This window comes from Helianthus annuus, chromosome 9, assembly GCF_002127325.2.
Source record: "Helianthus annuus cultivar XRQ/B chromosome 9, HanXRQr2.0-SUNRISE, whole genome shotgun sequence".
Lineage (NCBI taxonomy): Eukaryota > Viridiplantae > Streptophyta > Magnoliopsida > Asterales > Asteraceae > Helianthus > Helianthus annuus.
In genome coordinates this window covers 10,309,001-10,332,170 of record NC_035441.2, presented here as the reverse complement: position 1 = coordinate 10,332,170, position 23,170 = coordinate 10,309,001, and the positions used below count along the sequence as shown (strand labels likewise).

The 23,170-nt window shown below is 35.9% G+C and overlaps 2 long non-coding RNA genes across 2 annotated transcripts; both read left to right on the top strand.

Moving 5' to 3' along the window:
- The first annotated feature begins 9,106 nt into the window (after positions 1-9,106).
- On the top strand, positions 9,107-10,928 carry LOC110874094. Its single transcript, XR_002555634.2, has 3 exons — positions 9,107-9,609; positions 10,252-10,334; positions 10,774-10,928. It is a non-coding gene; the product is annotated as an uncharacterized LOC110874094 (long non-coding RNA).
- A 3,929-nt stretch (positions 10,929-14,857) lies between these two features.
- On the top strand, positions 14,858-16,674 carry LOC110874095. The gene is made up of 3 exons (XR_002555635.2): positions 14,858-15,355; positions 15,998-16,080; positions 16,520-16,674. It is a non-coding gene; the product is annotated as an uncharacterized LOC110874095 (long non-coding RNA).
- The last annotated feature ends 6,496 nt before the right edge of the window (positions 16,675-23,170 follow it).

Sequence of the window (23,170 nt, the reverse complement as noted above, 5' to 3'; positions counted from 1 at the left end):
TCATCATTTAGCTTATCTAATAGGCATTTAACTAGGTTTATTAACCTAGTTATTGTATCTCGTTTTATTAAACATGGCAACATGCTAACGAATTTAATAATTCGAATTTTGGGGTGTTACAAGTCTACCCCCCTTAAAGAAGGTTTCGTCCCCGAAACCTTTCTCATTCAAACTAGACCGATTCTACTCTTACCCCTTTCAGGTTGCTTCATTCACAAAACTTACTACCACCTAAACGCATTCGGGATCTTGGCAAAGGTGTTATTCATACATGAACGTAATTGTACACATCGCTCCTATGCCCTCATATTACTTATATTACTTTCATAGTTATACTTATGTTAGACTCTGCTCCAGAGCTCTTATTAGTGTCTTTTACTTTATAATACTAGCTCTTAACACATATCATCACTAACGTTTCTTCTACTTACGTTCATATTCATAAAAGGTCGACGTATCATTATACGCATATCATAGACTTTCGATATACCAATTCTTACTTATAATCACCCTTCTTAAACCCACTTATCCATACTTAACACGAAAATTAGGCATTAATTCCATGGTCACTTTTGTTATTGATGCCATGCGTATCTTTTCTACAATGTCTTGTTCAAATGAACATGGCCAACAAGCCGAGCATCATGGTTAGTATTTCTTAACTATACTTGTCGTCTCTATTCTCGAAAGTGCATCCAAAGACCTAGTCGTGCTGTTCATACATTGTTGACTTTCAGAAAGTCAATCAGCTTACCTACATACTTTCGTCATATGATCATGTGCTCATCAAAACCTAGTCGGCCATACCAATGATACCATTTACATTTCATTATCATGGTGAAAGACATTCATATACATAAGTACATGATCAACTAATTACATATATGCACATGTATCACCATTTCAACTCATACTAACATATTCGAAACACTATAGTTGACAATCATATTCAACAACTAGAAATTTGACATAATCTCAACACCATTCTCTACTAGTAAGTCCATATTTCTCATACTTTACCTTCAACTTACCTCATTTGTTTCACATTACTAACCTCTTATTTCGGGTCTTACTTATTTTGCATAAGCATACGTGTCGTGCAATTTATTTCATGAGAGTTTAACCAATACTCGAACTTTTCACTCAAAACCTTTGAGATTCGCTTCTTGATGACATAGTTTTCTTCTTATGCCAACTAAAAAAAAATCAAACTTCCCATATTATACCATACCCATCCCATCATTCATTTCGTAGGTCGTACCCAATTAACCAATTCATACTCATCTAACATAAGTTAAACTTTTTACTGACCTCATCTCATATCATCAATCGACGATCCGCAACCCAGATCGATCCGCATTCTTCACGAGTACTAGCCATACCAGGCTAGATTTCATTCATCCGCGTAATGCGCTTTCGCTCGTGCACATCCTTCCACCAATTCGTTTGGTTTCATCACATCAAGAGTTCCTAACATTACAATCTACAATTTTAGCGGTTAGCACATTTCATTCAAGCATTCATTATACTAGGTGATTACTCACCTATATTTCCTTTTTCAACGTCCTGCGTACAAACTTTAACACATTCCGCATTTCATTCCTTACCTGCAATTCTTTTATTCTAGTTCCTCATTTCATCAATCTTTGCAGTTGGACCTTTCCAGGTCAGACTGTCATTTCTTACTTACCATAGATGTATTGAGGTACTCTTCGTACTTCTTTCCATTCATGCTTACTTGCAAAGACATTCATTACATCATTTCGGTATTCTTAACAAAACTTACCTGTTCGTATTTAAATCATTGTCCGGGTCGTAGCCCGTCATTCATTATGACTCCTAAGAGTCCATTACTAACACATTTAACACATAACTTGTTCGAACTTCTTTCTTTCGCTTTAAAATTTAGGTTTGCATGCCCATTACGATCATTCTTTTGTTTATTACTTTACATTTACCCGTATGACTCGTTTGACACAACCATGGTCAAACTGTCGACACATTGTGATGTGGATTAATTTCATCCCTTTTTATATTTTAAATCCGTCCCGCGAACTCAAACGTCACATTCATGCCTTTCATTGCTTTCATGTTTTGAATCCGTCTAGCGGTTCCAAACATACTATTCATACATTTTCTTCCTTTCGTGCTTTGAATCCTTTTCGCGGATTCAAACATTTCATTTACATTACCCATTCACATCTTTCATTCATTACATGTGCTGAATCCGTCTCACAGATTCAAACATATCATTTTCTGCATTTCATTCCTACATAGTACTCTCAATTTCCCGAGAGCCTTACTACCCACTTCACCCGCACGCCCACCTGCTACCCAATTCTACAGATATACCTGCGATAATTACCACGGTCTCACGAACGTCATATGCTTCTTCCGTACTGGCCAGGTGCGCAATTCACATACTAATTCCGTGCCTTCAGGTAATCATCGCCTTATGTCCGCATTAGTGGGTCTCAGTTCGTGCTACATTTTTACAATTTTACCAAGACAATATCGTTGTCTTCCGTTTAGTACTTACCCTCCCAAGGAGACTTCTTCCTTTTTCTTTTAACAACGGTACCCATACATGTCAACATTGTGTACCTGGGGTCCGTCTGTCCATTCGCATCCTTGCCTGCCTTAGCATCCACCTTAGACTGCATTCACGGATCATCCTCTCCAAACTTTTAAGCTTACCTTGCACATAGCAAACCGTTAGCTTCTTCATATGAATACATACTTACACGTTTTCATTCCATTTCTACCTTTGGATCTTGATCGAGTCATGGATTGTACAGGTTCCTTATCACAAGAGCACATAGGTTTGAGTTCAAGTACCTACCTTCTCGTACTTGATTCCCTCAAACCAGGGCTCTGATACCAACTTGTAAGACCCTAATACGTATTTGACTATAAGTCGCAGCGGAAGTTCAAGTCATAAACTTTCTTTCATTATAAACACCTTAACTTATTTAAAAATTTACTTTAACATAACTCTTTCACATAAATCCATCATTCGACTTATTTACTAAGTAAAAACATAGCTTATGTTTACTACATTATATACATCAACATTCCCGTACAATCTCACCAGTGACTCGATCCTCGATCTCTGTTCCTTGATGATCCTCATGACTCGTACTACCTGCGCTCACCACATTAAATTCATAACATTAGTACGCATTATAAACATACAAGATTTATTCACGTTTACTTTTGTTCCGTTAATTCTTTACATCCCAGCTTTCCATCTGATCGTACATTCCGTGGTGAGACTTTCTCATTGTACCTGCGTTACACTTCGTTCACAAGGCACACTATTATTATCGTCAATACTCAATTTCATTGAATACATGCGTATATACTTTCATACATACTTACATATGTGCATCCGTTCACACATAACTACTTACAAACCTACGTACCTACATTCATACGTACGTTCCTACATACGTGCATACCTACATACATACATGCATACATGTCTACATACATACCTATTACATGCCTTCTCACAACCCTACATACGTGCACACACTTTCGTACATACTCACTTGGATATATATATACACATACACATACTACCTACATACACACCTACATACATACATACATACATTCATTCATACATACCACTTATATTCACACATACATACATACATACCTTCATACGTATCTACTTAAGGAAATTCTTAACTTAGAATCCCACATTTAGGTACCATATTACTACATATTCTTTAGGATCCCACATTTAGGTACCATATTACTACATATTCTTTAGGATCCCACCTTTGGGTACCATATTACTACATATTCTTTAGGATCCCACCTTTGGGTACCATATTACTACATATTCTTTAGGATCCCACCTTTGGGTACCATATTACTACATATTCTTTAGGATCCCACCTTTGGGTACCATATTACTACATATTCTTTAGGATCCCACCTTTAGGCCCCCTACCCGTCGGCGACGCCCTCTAGTTTTTGCAGTTTTCTGCAGGTTCGTTTCGTCGTCCGTACGCACTAAAACGCACGTAACTTTTGAACCGTTTACCCGTTTGACCTCCCGTTTCTTCCTACATGCTTGTAAATTCACATTCTATCATATGAACTTAAAATCTTACCTCCGGATTACGGAAATCCTTAACTTACATACATTCGACTTAACTATTTTCTAACTATTTGACCCGTTAAGGGTATTCGCGCATTAATTGGTCTACGACTGACCAAACCATCATCCCCACTTCCATACTTGTCCAAAACATTACTCTAATCGAATAACTTGCTTCTAAACCACTTTTAAGTTCGTTTACCCCAAAATACCCATCATGGGCATTTTGGTCAACCTTAAACCCATCATTTACGACGAAAGACTTTAACACATATTTGACCTCAAACATCATATTTAATTCATTACAACACTTTATTACTTACTTGTACTACGAAGTGATTACGGAAATCACTTACCTTGTGCATCCGTGTTCATAACCGCTTCCTTGCCTCATCTTGACCCGTTAGCCTTCCATGCTTGGTCCATGCTAGTGTGGTTCCTATTCTTTCATGCCGTCATGCCATAATAATGTTAGTATTTATACTTATTCATATTAACATACATTTTTTTTCCAACTCTTATTTACATTGACTTCCACTAACACGCATACGACATGATTTGTCAACCACTTAGATCATATTAATGACATCATATTAATTTTCATACATAATGTCGTATAACTCATACAACTATATGATCGCCTAGTCGCTTACACAATATACACATACTTATGCTTTCTTAACTCTACATTCGACAACCGCATTGTTCGACATTCGCACAATCAATTTATCATCTTACATATGTACACGACATAATTCCAACATTATCACTTATCAATAAACTACGCATCACATATTCGTACACATTTGCTCTCAATCACCATGAATCAAATGCATAAAGTATATGGCGAGCATTACCTCATTGGGACATAAGGTACAAGTTCCTAATGCATAATTTTACCAAACCATACATTCAAATCCGGATTCTCATAATGACTCCACCTTAAGCATACTTAACTTATTATTTTGCTAATGGCTACACCATAAGCACCTTCTATACATAATTACCCATAACTTTCATACAATTTCACAAATTTTGCTCTCTTAGGCATTTCATCGAACACTTGGCGGATGTACTACTAACAAAACATTATGTACAAGCATTCTTTGCAAATTCTTACTAACTCATATCAAGATCATCAAATTCCACTAGAATCATGTAATTTTCATACTATACCCAAATTAACTGACCATCACTCATTACATACAACATCATACATCAATCTTACACAACAAATGAACATGCATGATTATCCATATCATCATCTTCACTACCACAAGTGGGTTTCATCCAAAACCATCAAATTACTTAGAATCTTGCATAGTTCATGTTCTATAATGTGATTCTAACACATCTACATGATCAATTTCATACAATTTCATGGATTGACCATAACCCACTTCATAGCAAGATCATCAAATCATAAAATACAACTTACCACATGTTTGTTAGGGCTAGATCATCAAGAAAACGAGTTCATGCATCGGATTTGAGCCTAATTTCCTTGTCAATTTGAAGCTTTCTTGAGAACTAGGGTTTCACCCCTTTTTCTTTTCTCCTGCTCGATCTCACGCACCCTTGTGTGGGTGTGTGTGTGATTTTTGTTTTAGTAAACCAAACTTCCAAGTTTGGCACTCCAAGTCCCTCAAGTTTAACTTACTATCATATATGCCACAAGTTTCATCATTTAGCTTATCTAATAGGCATTTAACTAGGTTTATTAACCTAGTTATTGTATCTCGTTTTATTAAACATGGCAACATGCTAACGAATTTAATAATTCGAATTTTGGGGTGTTACACTGTCTCGTAACCCGCCAACCCATCGACGTCGCCCACATGTTGCTATGGAACATGGCTACCAATTCCACCGTGGACACTGGAACACCAATCTTTTATGGAGGGTGGATCGGCATTCAAGAATTACATTCGGCGAACTCCATCGGTGTTTAACAAGGGTGTCGGTACGACAAAGGTTGATCTTGCGGTATGCCAAAGCATGAATCTGATCACCGATTGCCCCGACGAGACTATGCGCTTCAAAGATGCAAGTGGTCGGGCTTGGAACCCAAATGACCCGAATGCGATCTTGGCAATCGAAGATGTCCCAAACCGTCCTCGTCCCGGACCATTCCTGGGATCCTCGTCTAAAGGAGGGAGTGATTTTCCTAACCTCACCAATTTGTATAACATTATGTAGGAAACCCTCCAAGTCTCCAAGAACGCCTATAGCTTAGGCCAAAGCTCGAGCTCCCGGGTTGGTAGAATGGAATGCAACATCATAACCATGCAGAATAACATCACCTACATCCGGGACAACATAGTGATTCGAGGCAAAGAGGAGGAGGAGGAAGAGGAGGGACAGGATATGGATTCTGATTAGGTAGTTGTAGCAGTAGGCGATGTGGTTGTCGTTTAGGTTAACTCTCCCGATCTTTTGAACTTTATGGTATCTCCCCGGGCTGCGTCTCGTTCAGACAATTTACTTTCTCTAAACAATTTACTTTCTGCATTTTATTTTGTTTCGATGTGATGTGGTGGTGAACAACTTAAACTATTGTAATTTAGGTTGTATTTTGGTTATGTTGTATTGTATTGTGTTGTGTTGTGTTGTGGTAGTATTGTAGCTCACAGGTACCATGGGAGGCTTGGACACACTAAGCGTAATGGTCCCTAAGCCCGGAAACCAGAAGCTAAACGTCAAAAACCTGCATTTTTACCTGAAACAGACAAACAGCACGGGGCCGTGTTCACCCAACACGCTGCCGTGCCCAGTCCACAGAAAGTGACACGGGCCGTGTTCACCAGGCACGACCCCGTGCTCACTTCACTGTAAGTTTTCTGAAAACCTAGTTACTGGCACTTTGACCACGGGCCGTGTTCACCCAACACGCCCCCGTGTCTAGTGCCCAGTAACTGTAAAATTTTTGTTATTTTTCTGCACTTTTTACACATTCAACAAAAATAAATCCTTTTTGGAACACATTGGGGGCAATGTGTAATTTAAGTGTGGGGGGATGTTAAAACCTTGAATCCTTTGTCCTAAAAATCAAGCCTTACACAAATCTCGCCATGGAACCGCTAAACACCCAGACTTTTTCAATTTTTTTTATTTTTCTATTACTTATCTTGGTTTAGTTGGGTAAATAAGTTCTAGAAATTATGTTTTTATTAATTTACACCTGATAATAAAATGGGCCTAACAAATCTTTGTAAAATTTGATTATTTATATACAATTTTTACACTACAAACCCTTTTTTCCAAAAATGTGAGTTTTGACTTTTGAGCCTTTACCGAGCATAAATACACATCTTTACCAACTGCTCAAATTTTCGTTTCTTGTGTGAATAGCCCGATTGGTTCTTACAAATCTAGAACTTGCCAAAGCAATACGTTCCAAGTCCTTAGCGACACTGATCCAAGTAAGTGAATGACAGAGGCAATAGGATTAAACATGTTTTTCATTTAAAACCTTTATTTTTCTTGCTTTCAAAAAATATTCTCCCTAGATAAACCCTATTGAGCCTTAATCCTTTTCGTTTCTTAAACTCGCAAAAACATATTTTTGTAAAAACTACCACCCATCACCCCAAAAACCAATCCTTTTTTGTTTTTACACCCCTTATTTTCGATAAATGCGGCACTTTTGAAAATTATAAAAGAAGTGACTTAGTTTCATTATCAAAAAAAAAAAAAAAATCTAGCTACTTGAAACAAATAAGAAAAACAGTTATTGCTTATAATTATGTAGCCTTTAACAAAGTCACAAACAAATAAAATTCTCAAAAGAAAAAACCGACATTTTACAATTTTAGCCACTTTCAATAAAACACACCTACCCCAACCACAGTCTACCCTTTTAAAAGTCCTCTCGATACTTACAAGGATTAAAACGTTAAAAAGGAGGGGGTTTGATTGCTTGTCAAGCCTATAGTAGGAGTAATTTCCAAACCGGGTATGAGCGACTTCACTTCTGCATCTTCGACCGAGTGTTGAGTGATTACTTGTGAAGTGTGTAAAACATGTATATAATTAAAAAGAATTTTATAAAGGCATGTATGCCCAAAAACAAATAATTTTTCTTAAATTGTGTTGTAAATAAATCATGATGAATAAAGACTGTAAATAAATAAAAACAAAATAAAATTAGAACTTGGATTCCCGACACTCTAAAGATAAGTCCAAAACCTTCTCTTCTACCCGTTCCGTGTGTGTAAGTCACGGTAAAGAGTTTTGCTTGAGGACAAGCAAAGATTCAAGTGTGGGGGTATTTGATGTGCTTAAAATACAACATATAAATTATATCAAATACGGCGTAAAATCAACCCTTTTTTGGTACCAATGTTGGAAAAAGCCCGTTTCTTTGTTCCTTTTTAATTAACAGGGTCAAAAGAGCTTAAATGCACAAAAGGGGCAAAATAACAGCAAAAACCAACATAAAATACAATGAAAAAGGATTGACGCAACTAGCCAAGCCTCCGTCCACCTCCAAACCAAGGAAATAAAAAAATCAGAAGCTTTGGCACGAGGCCGTGCCCACCTGGCATGGGCCGTACCCAGTGAGAATTGTAACGCCCTGCGTTTTCACAACTTTCCATATTTAGAGGCCGTTGTCCATATCCATATTTTTGGAAACTTTGGATCCTTGTATTAGCCGTTTCGTTATAATCGTCAAAAAAAATCTTTATCTTTAATCTTATCGATTATAAAAATGGTTATCTATTCTTGGTTTGTTTAATTAAATTAATCCAATTTACTATTTAAAGGTTTATTTAGTTATAATAAACTAGTTACTCTCGTTAACTTTTAAAGTTAGCAAATGCAAACTAACTTAGTTAGTTAATTGTAGAGTTAATGTTCTCTTTGAGAAAAATAACATAAGTTAAGCTAACTAAATTAACCCCAGGGACTAAAGTTGTCTTTTGGCTTAAACCTTAATCCCCTTCTCCTTTAATAAAAAAAGAAAAAAGAAACCCTACCCTTTCATTCTTGCAGCCGACATCATTTTGTTCCCTCCCAATTCCTTTTTTGTCTTCAACTCAAAGCATCATACACACACAAACACAATGCAGACATCTTATCTTCTTATTCATTTCACAAACCCCTCACAACCCTCCTTCTTCAAACTGTAGAATCACAATACACTCACCTGTTACCCTCTCCAAATGAAACGACGGCCACCACTGTCGGGTGGCGGCATACGGCGGCGTACGGCGGCGACGCCAAGGGAAAACGAGAGAGCGAGAGAGAGCGAGACGAGAAGGAGATCGAGAACAACAGCAACGACGACGACGGTAGCTCCGACGTCGTCTACGGCGGTGCGATTCAGGTCGTCTGGTTCGGCTCGGCTTCCAAAGCTTGGGTCGGTTCAGGTTCCGTTTCAGAGACGGTGGTGGTTACCTTTGGTGGTTCGTGTTTCGGCTCGGTCTTGATTCGGGTCAGTTTCGGTCTCGCCGGAACCGGAGTCTTGACGGAACTCCTTCTTTCCATATTCGGTATACTCATTGTCATATTTTCCTTTCATTTTTCTTTACTTTAATTAATAGTTGAAACATTCAAATTGTTTGAAGTTAATAACCTGTCAAAACAATGGAGGTTTTAGAAGAACTATTACAAGGACTGTTTGGCTTCTTTTATAAATAAAGAAGATCATGTTAGTGTTTGTATATATAAATTAATAACTTATCTCTACGAATAAATTATTGTATTATATATGCTAGTATATTTATATATATATATCAGTTGATTATTGTTTAGAATTCCTTATAAACAAAACTAATTATAATATTAAATTATTGTACATTATAAAACACACCAAATATGACACTATAAATCCCTGTATGGAATAACTAAATTACCTATTTATCATAAATATAACAAATAATTAATATATATTTTAAATTAATATATATTAGTCTTACAATATTTAAAACATAATAGTGATGAACGCTTGTACTTAAACAAAAGTCGGGTTCGACTGTTGATACTATACATAAGTATGCTAATATGCATAATATGCATATATGTTGAACTAGCACAAACACTAAGTGTTCAGTAATAAATGTAAAGTATAATATTTAAATAATTTATTTATTTAACTTATAAATAACTAAGGTGTTCACCTAATTCATACTTAGGGTAAACGCTTACGTCCGTTCTCTTGGGCTTTCTCCAATCCTTACTCGTGCGTTAATTCAAGAAATCCCCATACGCAACCACTGTGAGTACACTCGACCCATTTACATTTTAAACCACTTTTGGGTTGTAACATGTTACCATACAAAAATTACACTTACACACACTTAAACATGCTTTGTGAACTCAATCCGATATACATGCTTCTTGTTATGCTAGATGATACATGATTTATGCCATTACTATGTTATACCCTCGCTTAACAATTATAGCGCTATAGGAGTAGCACACCACCCGACGGGGGTTTGTTAAGTCAATATACTATACGGTCTCGTCACTTTTGTGGCGAGGGATGCTAAATACTAGTGGACACTTTGGGTTTATACGTAATGTTATGCATGCTAGTACCTTGTATACAAATTGCCATGTGGATTCGAGTAAAATGCTTTATACTTATGCTATACTATTTAAACCTTGTGTACTCGCCTTTGCTTTTGCATTGACTTTATTTTAACATGTTACAGGTGGATGTTGACGATGCATGGAATCTAGTAGGATGCTTAGATACACACTTAAAAATTTGTATTCATGTCGTATTATTTCATTATTCTTGATGTTGTATTTTGTTTCGAAACCTTGAAATTGATTCTTTAGAAATGGAAGGAAATGATTATTTAAATACTTGTCACAATCATTAGTGTTATGATGTCTCGAGCAATCTTCACACTTCGTCTCATCCCGATGTTTCCGCCATTGGTTGGGGTGTGACAGATTGGTATCAGAGCCATAACTATAGGGAATTAGGAAAAGTAGGAATGCTTTAACCTAGTCTATAGTTTTAGAGCTTTATTCGTATGTTTTACTTGAAACTACTTGCATGCTACTTTATTTGCCTTATTTATTCTCTTATGGTCTTTTAAACATATGTGTCACTTATGTGTTAATACTTGACATGCCATCCTTATGTGTTAATATTTGTTTCATTGTGTGTTAATGCTTGTCTATTATGTTCGATACTTGTTGTATTGTCCTAATCCTTATGTGTTACTCTGGACATGCCTTCTTATGTGTTTATGCTTGTTCGTTTGTCCTTTTAACATACGCTCTCCCTAAGGCATTTTACTCGATCTTTCTTAAACTCGAAAACACTCATATTATACAAAAGAGACGAGTTTACCAAAATAGGCGTGAAACCCACAATTTGGTAAACAACTCTCATCCCGCTTGATTTCATTGTGTTGCACGAAATTACACCATTAAGTTAGGAGTGAAATCCACATCTTAATGGAAATTTCAATTTTCAAATTTCAAATTCAATTTCTAGTGGACCCTCGTTAACGTGTCGAAATTAAATTTCGACCCAACGAGTACCAACCACACTTAGGGTATAAACTCGTCAAGCTAGGGGTGAAACCCGCACCTCGTCGACTAGTCCCACTCCTTGATTTTTATAAATCTCGCCAAGTCTCGAATTTTCGATTGAATTGGGGCATGTAGTAACCGGAAGGGTGAATACCGTTAACCGACTTGTCGGCGAGAGTATTTCACCTATTAGGCCAAAGCATGTTTTCAATTTCAAAGGACCTTTCGACCACTTTGGTTAGTCAACGTTCCATTTTGGAACCATCCAAGTTTCTTTTTATCAAACTTACGCTTTATTATTCTCGATCTTTTATGATGAAACTCTCTCTTGTCAGTTTTGAACCATTTTGACATTTCATTTTTGCGCACACAACATACTATTACTTTTCATACGATTATGCATTACTAGCATGTATAATTTCTCGTAATTTTATTTACATTTTTCTTTTTGTAACAACAAGTGGAGACATATGGTCGAGATAGGAGTGATTTCCTTACCTTGACGATTAACTCCGCTTCTTTTTCTCATCATACAACGACCTCACCAATGGGTTAGGGGTGATTCCCTTACCTAGGTGATCGTTACTGATACTTTCTTTTAATAGACTATGTTATGTAAACACGATCATTTATACATCTAAATCGTTTATCATTAGTCAAATCTCTAATTATTTCAAAATGCATTGTTTATATGAATGAACTTCTTATCCTACAATCTATATTTTCATATAGCTTACACACGTGAAATTTTTAACTTTTCCGTAAACACTTGTTTCTCAATATTCAAAATTTCACGAAATACTACTCGTCAACTTAGTCGGTCTAACAAATCCATTGCCCACGAATTTTGTATTCAACATAACTAATAAAACAAGCTCATCACATATCATTAAACTAGAGATTTTCTATTTTTAATTGAGAATCAAATCAACTTTTCGCACACACCTATAAAATATTACCAGTATTATTTAAGCATTTACTAAAACTCCTTTTCAAAGCCAATAAAACATTTTTCAACAATCGCTACGCTCGTATACCAAACTCCTTTTTCTAAGGATCAACTTTTCCTCAAGAATCTATAAACTTCAAAACTTTCTAATATAAAAGTTACTTAAAACGATGCAAGCTTGTTAATCCCAAGAACTTTTCAAAACCTCGCTCGATACGCCAATTAAATTCAAAACACGTGGGCAAGGAAACTTCATAAGAACCGACAAGTTCTCAACTATGTAAATTCTTTTAAAAACCATAATAGCATTTCCATTCTTTTACAAAGTATCCTTTCGCATAATCAAAGATGTTTTTCTTTTATATTCTCCTTACATTCACAAACTAGATTTTACATTCCATGACAACTCAATCTATTTTAACTTCACGTTTTGCGCAAACAACTATATAAGTATATCATTTTACACGTTTTAATCAATATCTCACAACAATCTCACGCACGTCACTCGTTCTTTTTTTTCTTTCATACTCAAAACTTTTAATCTTTTACGCGCATAAACTTGTGTATTTCGATTTATACTGTAAACAAAATCATTATTTCCTATATCCATATTTATACATTTTATGCCTTCACTTATGTTCACACTTAAACATTTAAGTTATACTCGTGATTCAAAGTTCATACGTGTTACGTTTATACATACCCTCACAATTATACATTTATGTTGTATTCATGTTTATACTACATTCATATTCATACATTTTATGTTTTCATATACACTTATACAACTTTGTTTACACTTATATTCATGCACATATATTTTGTTCATACTTAAATCTTCATGTTTTACATTTGAAACCACGTTCATATCGATGCTCATGCATCTTATGTTTATACTCATACTTATATATGTATTCATACTCACACAATTCATACTCACATTTATAAGATTTATGTTATACTCGACTCATATAAATACTCTAGTTTATACGATTTATGTTTATGCTCCCGTTTATTCGTTTATGCTCAGAATTTGTACTCACATTTTCCGTACATGTTATGTTTATACTTGTAATCGTACTCGTATTCATACGTTTGTGTTATGCTCACATGCGTATTCATATTAAAGCTTATACTATGCTTATGTTTTTATTCATACTCAAAATTTATACGTTCGCACCTGTACGCGAGCGAAACCCGAGGGATTCGCTTGCGTTGGTCTTATACTATTTGGAACACGAATGTGCTTATATGCTACCTTTCTATTCACTCGCAATCTTATTTTCAAAATTTATGCATACCTTGATTCATACGTAACTAGTACAAGATATGCGGATCATGCGACGATTGTTATAATCGCGGGTGCACACGGGATTATAGTAATAAGCGCATGAGAACCATAGAGTGTACTGCTGCGTATGGTAAGACACGGAACGTAACATGACACGAATAACGATACGGACGTAACATGGTCAAAACATTGTAGATACGCCACTGGTACTTCCTATATATATACGTGTTTTCATCATGTTACCAAAATTTCGTAAAACGTGCCATGAGAAATTCAGTGTTTTGCAGACCTTTTGGACCTAATTCAAACTTTAAACAACTCACAAACGCCTTGTATCCGATTATCCACGACGGGACTTCATTCTTAACCCGCTACTTTCATCTATACAACATTTATGCTATTCTTATACTCGTAATTGTGATCAGATCAATCGTTCACCCTTATACCTCAATTATACTCTGTTGTCTCAAACTCCAAGGCCTCAATTCTAAACAATCCTCTTCTGTTTGCCAAAACCCTTTCAAGTCTTCCTTCTGAATAAATTTCGGGACGAAATTTTCTAAAGGATGGGAGACTGTAACGCCCTGCGTTTTCACAACTTTCCATATTTAGAGGCCGTTGTCCATATCCATATTTTTGGAAACTTTGGATCCTTGTATTAGCCGTTTCGTTATAATCGTCAAAAAAAATCTTTATCTTTAATCTTATCGATTATAAAAATGGTTATCTATTCTTGGTTTGTTTAATTAAATTAATCCAATTTACTATTTAAAGGTTTATTTAGTTATAATAAACTAGTTACTCTCGTTAACTTTTAAAGTTAGCAAATGCAAACTAACTTAGTTAGTTAATTGTAGAGTTAATGTTCTCTTTGAGAAAAATAACATAAGTTAAGCTAACTAAATTAACCCCAGGGACTAAAGTTGTCTTTTGGCTTAAACCTTAATCCCCTTCTCCTTTAATAAAAAAAGAAAAAAAGAAACCCTACCCTTTCATTCTTGCAGCCGACATCATTTTGTTCCCTCCCAATTCCTTTTTTGTCTTCAACTCAAAGCATCATACACACACAAACACAATGCAGACATCTTATCTTCTTATTCATTTCACAAACCCCTCACAACCCTCCTTCTTCAAACTGTAGAATCACAATACACTCACCTGTTACCCTCTCCAAATGAAACGACGGCCACCACTGTCGGGTGGCGGCATACGGCGGCGTACGGCGGCGACGCCAAGGGAAAACGAGAGAGCGAGAGAGAGCGAGATGAGAAGGAGATCGAGAACAACAGCAACGACGACGACGGTAGCTCCGACGTCGTCTACGGCGGTGCGATTCAGGTCGTCTGGTTCGGCTCGGCTTCCAAAGCTTGGGTCGGTTCAGGTTCCGTTTCAGAGACGGTGGTGGTTACCTTTGGTGGTTCGTGTTTCGGCTCGGTCTTGATTCGGGTCAGTTTCGGTCTCGCCGGAACCGGAGTCTTGACGGAACTCCTTCTTTCCATATTCGGTATACTCATTGTCATATTTTCCTTTCATTTTTCTTTACTTTAATTAATAGTTGAAACATTCAAATTGTTTGAAGTTAATAACCTGTCAAAACAATGGAGGTTTTAGAAGAACTATTACAAGGACTGTTTGGCTTCTTTTATAAATAAAGAAGATCATGTTAGTGTTTGTATATATAAATTAATAACTTATCTCTACGAATAAATTATTGTATTATATATGCTAGTATATTTATATATATATATCAGTTGATTATTGTTTAGAATTCCTTATAAACAAAACTAATTATAATATTAAATTATTGTACATTATAAAACACACCAAATATGACACTATAAATCCCTGTATGGAATAACTAAATTACCTATTTATCATAAATATAACAAATAATTAATATATATTTTAAATTAATATATATTAGTCTTACAATATTTAAAACATAATAGTGATGAACGCTTGTACTTAAACAAAAGTCGGGTTCGACTGTTGATACTATACATAAGTATGCTAATATGCATAATATGCATATATGTTGAACTAGCACAAACACTAAGTGTTCAGTAATAAATGTAAAGTATAATATTTAAATAATTTATTTATTTAACTTATAAATAACTAAGGTGTTCACCTAATTCATACTTAGGGTAAACGCTTACGTCCGTTCTCTTGGGCTTTCTCCAATCCTTACTCGTGCGTTAATTCAAGAAATCCCCATACGCAACCACTGTGAGTACACTCGACCCATTTACATTTTAAACCACTTTTGGGTTGTAACATGTTACCATACAAAAATTACACTTACACACACTTAAACATGCTTTGTGAACTCAATCCGATATACATGCTTCTTGTTATGCTAGATGATACATGATTTATGCCATTACTATGTTATACCCTCGCTTAACAATTATAGCGCTATAGGAGTAGCACACCACCCGACGGGGGTTTGTTAAGTCAATATACTATACGGTCTCGTCACTTTTGTGGCGAGGGATGCTAAATACTAGTGGACACTTTGGGTTTATACGTAATGTTATGCATGCTAGTACCTTGTATACAAATTGCCATGTGGATTCGAGTAAAATGCTTTATACTTATGCTATACTATTTAAACCTTGTGTACTCGCCTTTGCTTTTGCATTGACTTTATTTTAACATGTTACAGGTGGATGTTGACGATGCATGGAATCTAGTAGGATGCTTAGATACACACTTAAAAATTTGTATTCATGTCGTATTATTTCATTATTCTTGATGTTGTATTTTGTTTCGAAACCTTGAAATTGATTCTTTAGAAATGGAAGGAAATGATTATTTAAATACTTGTCACAATCATTAGTGTTATGATGTCTCGAGCAATCTTCACACTTCGTCTCATCCCGATGTTTCCGCCATTGGTTGGGGTGTGACAAGAATTCTCCGCAGAAGAAAAAGACAACAACAAAAGACAAATCTAGAACTTAACACGGGGCCGTGCTAAGGCAACTCGGGGCGTGGTCAACTCTAGGATTTACATAATCTGAGATAGTACAACAAGTACATTAGCCACGGGCTGTGCCGTTGACACACGGAGCCATGCTAAGGCAACACGGGGCGTGGTCAACTCTTGGATTTACAGAATCTGAGATAGTACATCAAGTACATTGGCCACGGGCCGTGCCGTTGACACACGGAGCCGTGTTAGTACGAAGTCTGACACTGTAGTTAATGAAGAGGAGAGAGACTGAAGACCACGGGGCCATGCCGGGCACGGGTTGTGGTGGACGTTCTGTATTCAGCTATAAACAAGGGTTCTTGGTTTCATTCCAATCCATCCCTTGGCAAACCACTTATCTCTCACTTGAAGTCGAATTTATCTAATCATTCTTCATATGTCGTTGATTCACATATTCGTGTCTTTACGGTCTATATAAAGCACGTTAATTTCCTAGAAGGGGGTTAGAAGGGTGGTTGGGTAAATTCTATGTCTCGTTCAGTGTATAGATCCTGCGAGAAACTGGTTCAAGCTTAGTACTATTTCATGAGCAGACGGTCTTAACTCCCGCGAGAGAAGTAAGAACCGCTTGAATCCTTTATTTATAAACTACTATTAAAACTTTAAAGCAACCCTGCGAGGACTGTATCCCTCCTGACTCAGACCAAAGGATTGAGGGTAATCGCTGCTTGGAAGGGGGCCTACCACTTTTTGCATTAATAACTTACTTAATTATCTTTAAATAATCCGAACTTGCGGGACTGTATCCTTGCTAACTCAGACCAATAGGTTGACGGTAACATTGCCTGGAAGGGGGCCTACTACTATAACTTAAAAATAATCTCTTAGAATGCCCAAAGTGAAGAAATCATAAAAAGGATACATAAAAGAGGAGTTGGAACCAAGTGATCTCTTCTTGTCTATCTGTTTTTCCTTATATTTTATTTTTGCTTTTTAGTTTATCTTTTTATGTCTTTAAAAACCTTTTTATCAAAGTTTGGTTCAATTAGACGTTAACGATAAGCCGGTATTAAAAGCTCTTGTGTCCTTGGATGTAAGACCCGCATTTTCGTCTTTATAAAATAACTTATAAGGATGATTTAAAGACTAGAAATAACAACATTAAAACATATTTTGACAAAATTTGGACATGACCCATCCGTAAAATGAGCATATCCTTGTTTCATACGACTTCCATACAGGAATATTTCATGACCCTTACAACTAGACGCAAATAAAACTCAAGAAAAACATCAAGTTTGACAAGTATGTCTATAACAAGTTTAGACAAAATTTCACAAATATTTGACCCAAAACATTAAAGCAAACTAGCGGAAGCGCTTGGTATGTTAAGTGGTGATCACGTGCTCGCTCCAATTCGCCAAGTAGTCTAAGACAAGGATTTACCTACAATTAACAACAAAACTTTAGAAGTTAGTCATGATACATATTCCGCATACAATATCAAACATTCTAATTACATTCGTTTACGCATTTCCATTTTCTTACGCATTCGTTTACCCAATTAATTGGGTATGGCATACGCTCTCATAATGAGAACTAAGCATACTACTTTCGACCAAGTAACATCGGGTTAATTGCTTTCCACATAAACCTTTCATTCTACCCAAACAACGGATAGAACTTCTTACATTCATAAATCGCATACATGACCACCCATTTTGAATGGATGGCTCCTTATCCTTACTCGACTTGTTCCACTTGAACTAGTCGATTTGCGTAACTTACCATAAACTTTGTTATCTTAATCAATCCGCAAGGGATTTACTATCTACTTATCATTCAACGAAATCTTTAACTTAAGGGTTATATTCCGTGATTGTTAATAAAATACAAGTAAATTTTGTACGCCAAGGGACATACCTCGATCTTGCGCGCCTTCCGTTTTCTTGGTGCTTGTACCTTCTTCCTTTATGCCTACATTACAACATTCAATCTTTCATTTAGTCTATCAACTCATTCTACCATTTTCCATATATATTCATCTTTTAGGCATTTCATCGAACGCGTGGTAAGCATCATAATTAAGGTACAAGTTTATAAAGCATATCCCTACTAGTTCATCATCACACAACAATCACATTCATTCGAATTTACATAGCTATTTCATCCTACATTAGTTTATCTGGCATTCAAGTGTTGCAAATAAAATCACGTATCAAGCTAACATATAATCATAATCATTATGAGCTTCCTATTCATAACACAATTTTTACAAAGTGGGTTTTCACTACACCTATGATACAATCCTAAAATCAAGCATGATTCTTGTTCTAGAAAGCAATTTTAACTCAGATTTCTCACATTTGATACAAGAAATCGAGATTGGGTTTAACCCCTCATTCTACAAATCACAATTTCAGAAAATTAAAGTCACCACTTCATTAATTAGGGTTAGATTTTCGGAAAAGAGGGCTCATGCATCGAATTATCTTGTGATTTAGGCTTCAATTTCTTGATATCTTGAGTTTAGGGTTTCCCTTCTCTGGTCTGTTCTTGGTTGATCGATCCCCAGAGACATTTACTATCTTTTTGAGGTTTAATTTATTTTTAGTAATTAAGTTTAATCATTTTGCACTTAGCCCCGTTACACTTAATTACTAATTACAATTCTTAATATTAAAACCACATTTAGCTACCATCTTGCCATACATCCTTAACTATGTTAAGTTTACTATTTACCCTTACTTATTATTAAACATTTTTGGGGTGTTACATTGGACGACCTCAGTATTTTGCCATCACTATACTACGTCCGCGATGAGTGCACTTGCCCTAACGTGTGTGTAGAGTGATAGTAGAATATGGTGTTTTATAAATTTAAAGTTTCAATCGGCGAGTAGAAAGAGCTAAAATATATCTAAATATATATATACACCCGCATACGTCAGTACGCTACCCTTATACGCATCGTATAGGTCTATACAATGCGTATAGAGGTAAAATCAAACTTTCATAATTTTAGGTTTTGTCTTTTAGATGCGTATATGGGTTGTTTTGTAACGCCCGACTATTTTGTACTTTCCATTGATAGGAAGTTTTGTTCGTAATTCTATTTTTGGAAACCTTGTATTCTTGTAATCATTTCCTTTCTTTGTAATCTTTATTAAATCGGGACTTGGATCATTAATGAAACTGGTATATTATTACATATATGTTGTATGCACTCTAATTATGCTCGTATGTTCAACTTCGTGCGTCAACCGATGTTAATCATTATACTTGGAATCTATGTGTAAAACTTGTGGTCAAACTAAACTTATGCTTCGAACGTGTTTTGAACAAGAACGACACTTGAATTGATACTTATACGCTCGATTATACTTGGTTTATACTCCTCATGCATAATCATATCTTAATCTATGCCATTGTGGCAAATGTGGTCCCTAAAACACTTTAAAACATCAACCATACAACTCTAGGGGCCAAAATTGTAATAAAATGAAACTTATCCAGAACCACAAGTGGCTCGCGGCCCGCGTGGACTTAGCCTGAAACCTCAGGCGGGCCGCGTGAGGTCCCTGGTCGGCAGAAGCTCCAACAGTCGCGACCAGCTCCATTGTTTGAGCGGGATTTCAAGTTTAAACCGAGTTTTGGCTCTAGTAAACATCTCTAATCAACCCTAATCACCTCCCTGTAAGTACCCAAGCTTCCCCAAGCACTTGGACACTTTCACCACTCTCAAATTTCACCAAAACACTCCCAAATTCAAGCAAGAACTTGCATTTTCGGACAGATTCATACCTCTACACTAAACTTGGTATAACTTGTTCATTTCTTGATGAAAACACTTGATTCTTCTTCCTATTTGCTTGGTTAATCATGGAGTTTGATTCTTTGACTTCTCCTTGGAGAAATCAGACCTGGAATTGCTCCGAAATTGACCAAAAACTTTTTGTTTTGTTACATCTTATGCAAACTTCATCCAACTTGTGTTTAACACAACTCAAACCAATGTCCTAATGCTTACAACCTCTCTTATGGTTGGTTAAGCTTAAAAACATGGTTGAGACATCTAATTCAGAGGTTAAAACCTCATAAACTTTCTGTTTTAGTTAGGGTTTTACCCGCAAGTAGTGTTCAAGTATGAAGCTTGATGAATGTGTGATGGTTGGATAAGCTTGGGCTATCCTTCATAAGAATCCATTCATTACTTGATGTTTTCTATAGATTAGTTGTTGTTATTTCCTTAATACTTGTATGTTCATGACCCTCCTTGTTGTTTATAACAACAAGTGTAGTGGTGAACAATAGAGTGCCTAAATGGGAGCTTGTTCTTCCTACCTCATGTATGTACTCTATGACACAAAAAGGTGCCTAAATGGAGACATTGATCTCCTACCTCATGCTTGAATCATAAGACTTGTAACCAATATAATATCTAGGCTATTCTATATACATACATATATACCTAAGTAACTAAACTTGATGATAACCTAATAGTTACTTGTCAAGAATATGTTACATCATCTATGACCATGCTCTTGTTACGACTCTAATGGACCTTTGAATCCATGAAATCATACCAACTCTCTTGAGTTCTAATAGTGTCAAAAACAAGGGTTATGTGTACAAGATGATTATTTTTACGTGTGTTATTTCTATACATTTTAAACTCCGAATCTATAATCTTCCGTAGACGCCAAACGCACACACCTTGTTTGCCTCATGTAGAAGGACAAGGTGCTCCAAACTAATCCAACCACCCACTCACTCGCGGGAATTCAAGTAGGAAAAGCTTGCAACCAGCGTGAGTATACTCGTATTCCCCCTTTTACTTTTATTACTTTTGGGGTGTAACATGTTTTATCTATCAACAAACTTACACATGAACATTTTGCTTAAACACATGAACATTCCTATAACATGCTTGTATACGTGATGGCTTGATACTTTAAACTTGGGTGAAACTTATGTGTTGAATTTATCATTAACTTCGTACGAGCCAAACCGTGACATATGTAGCGCTATAGGATTAACGACCCGCCCTTTATCATCGGTAATGTCATGAGCTTATTGTGTTTCCTTGGTTTGATACGTTAGACACATGCCATATTTAAATGTTTATCTTGAATCACATGCTTGCTATGAGGAATTGTTTAAAACTTATCTTTTGCTATGTATGTATCAAACTTGTATACTCGCCTTTGCTTTTGCATTGAATTATTTTAAACATGTTACAGGTTGATGAGGATGATGCTAAGAAAAGAAGTAGCGTTGATGCCTAGATACACATATAGACGTTAGGGTTTAATATGTTGTATCAATTTTGTTATGTTGTCATGTTATTTTTGTTAAACTTGTTGTATTTGAATTTCTTGTAATGTTGACAATTTATCTTATGAAATGAAATCGGATTATTTAAATACTTGTCACAATTATTTGCGTTATGATGTCTCGAGCAATCTTCACACTTCGTCTCATCCCGATGTTTCCGCCATTGGTTGGGGTGTGACATGTTTATTTTGATATATTTTGTCATTAAGTGTCGTTTTATGAAGTATATGCTCTATACATGTCATATCGGTGATGTTCGGTTACGTGTGGTATCGTATTCTATGATTATGTGTCATTTTGTTTTGAATCCACTGGTGCTCTTATGTTTCGTATTGTATCTATACGCGTCGTACCGTATCATTACTTGACGTATTTTTTGTCATTACATAGCGTATTATAACATAAATACAATAGTATAAGTATAACATATTTATATTTATTTATTATTTATTTAAAAAACTTTTAAGTTGAACAAAACATACAAAACGTTTCATACATATGGTAATCAAACTTTCTATCTAACGACAGTCTTACAAAATGTTTTAGCCACAAGGTTCCTCTGTGCCTAAGGCATCGTCCTCTTTTCAGCACTAGTCTTGCTATTCATAACTATTCCTGATTACCTAAAAATGTTTTGAAATTAATACGTTAGCGAATAGCCGGCGAATAACGTTTAGCCGACATTAAACCATTTTTAGCATAAGCGATATTAAAGTTGTTTAAAACATACTAGTAATCTACACATTCAGCGAGCTGCCCGCCCGTTTAACTACCGAACTTCGCACCCGATTTTACGTTTTTCTCCTACCGAACTTGTTGATGCACTACATCTGTTGATTTCGTCTTAGATCAAGTCAAATAGTATATTGTATAGATTAGGGCGTGTTATACGAGAAAATAGGAAAATGTATGTGTTTAGGAAAAGGATTCGCTTGAATGGTCTTAGAAGGTTTCGTTTGAGTGTTCACATAAGGTTTCGCTTATGTGAACATGTCACTTCAATCGAAACCTTTACACCTATATATACCCTATAAGCGAAATCAT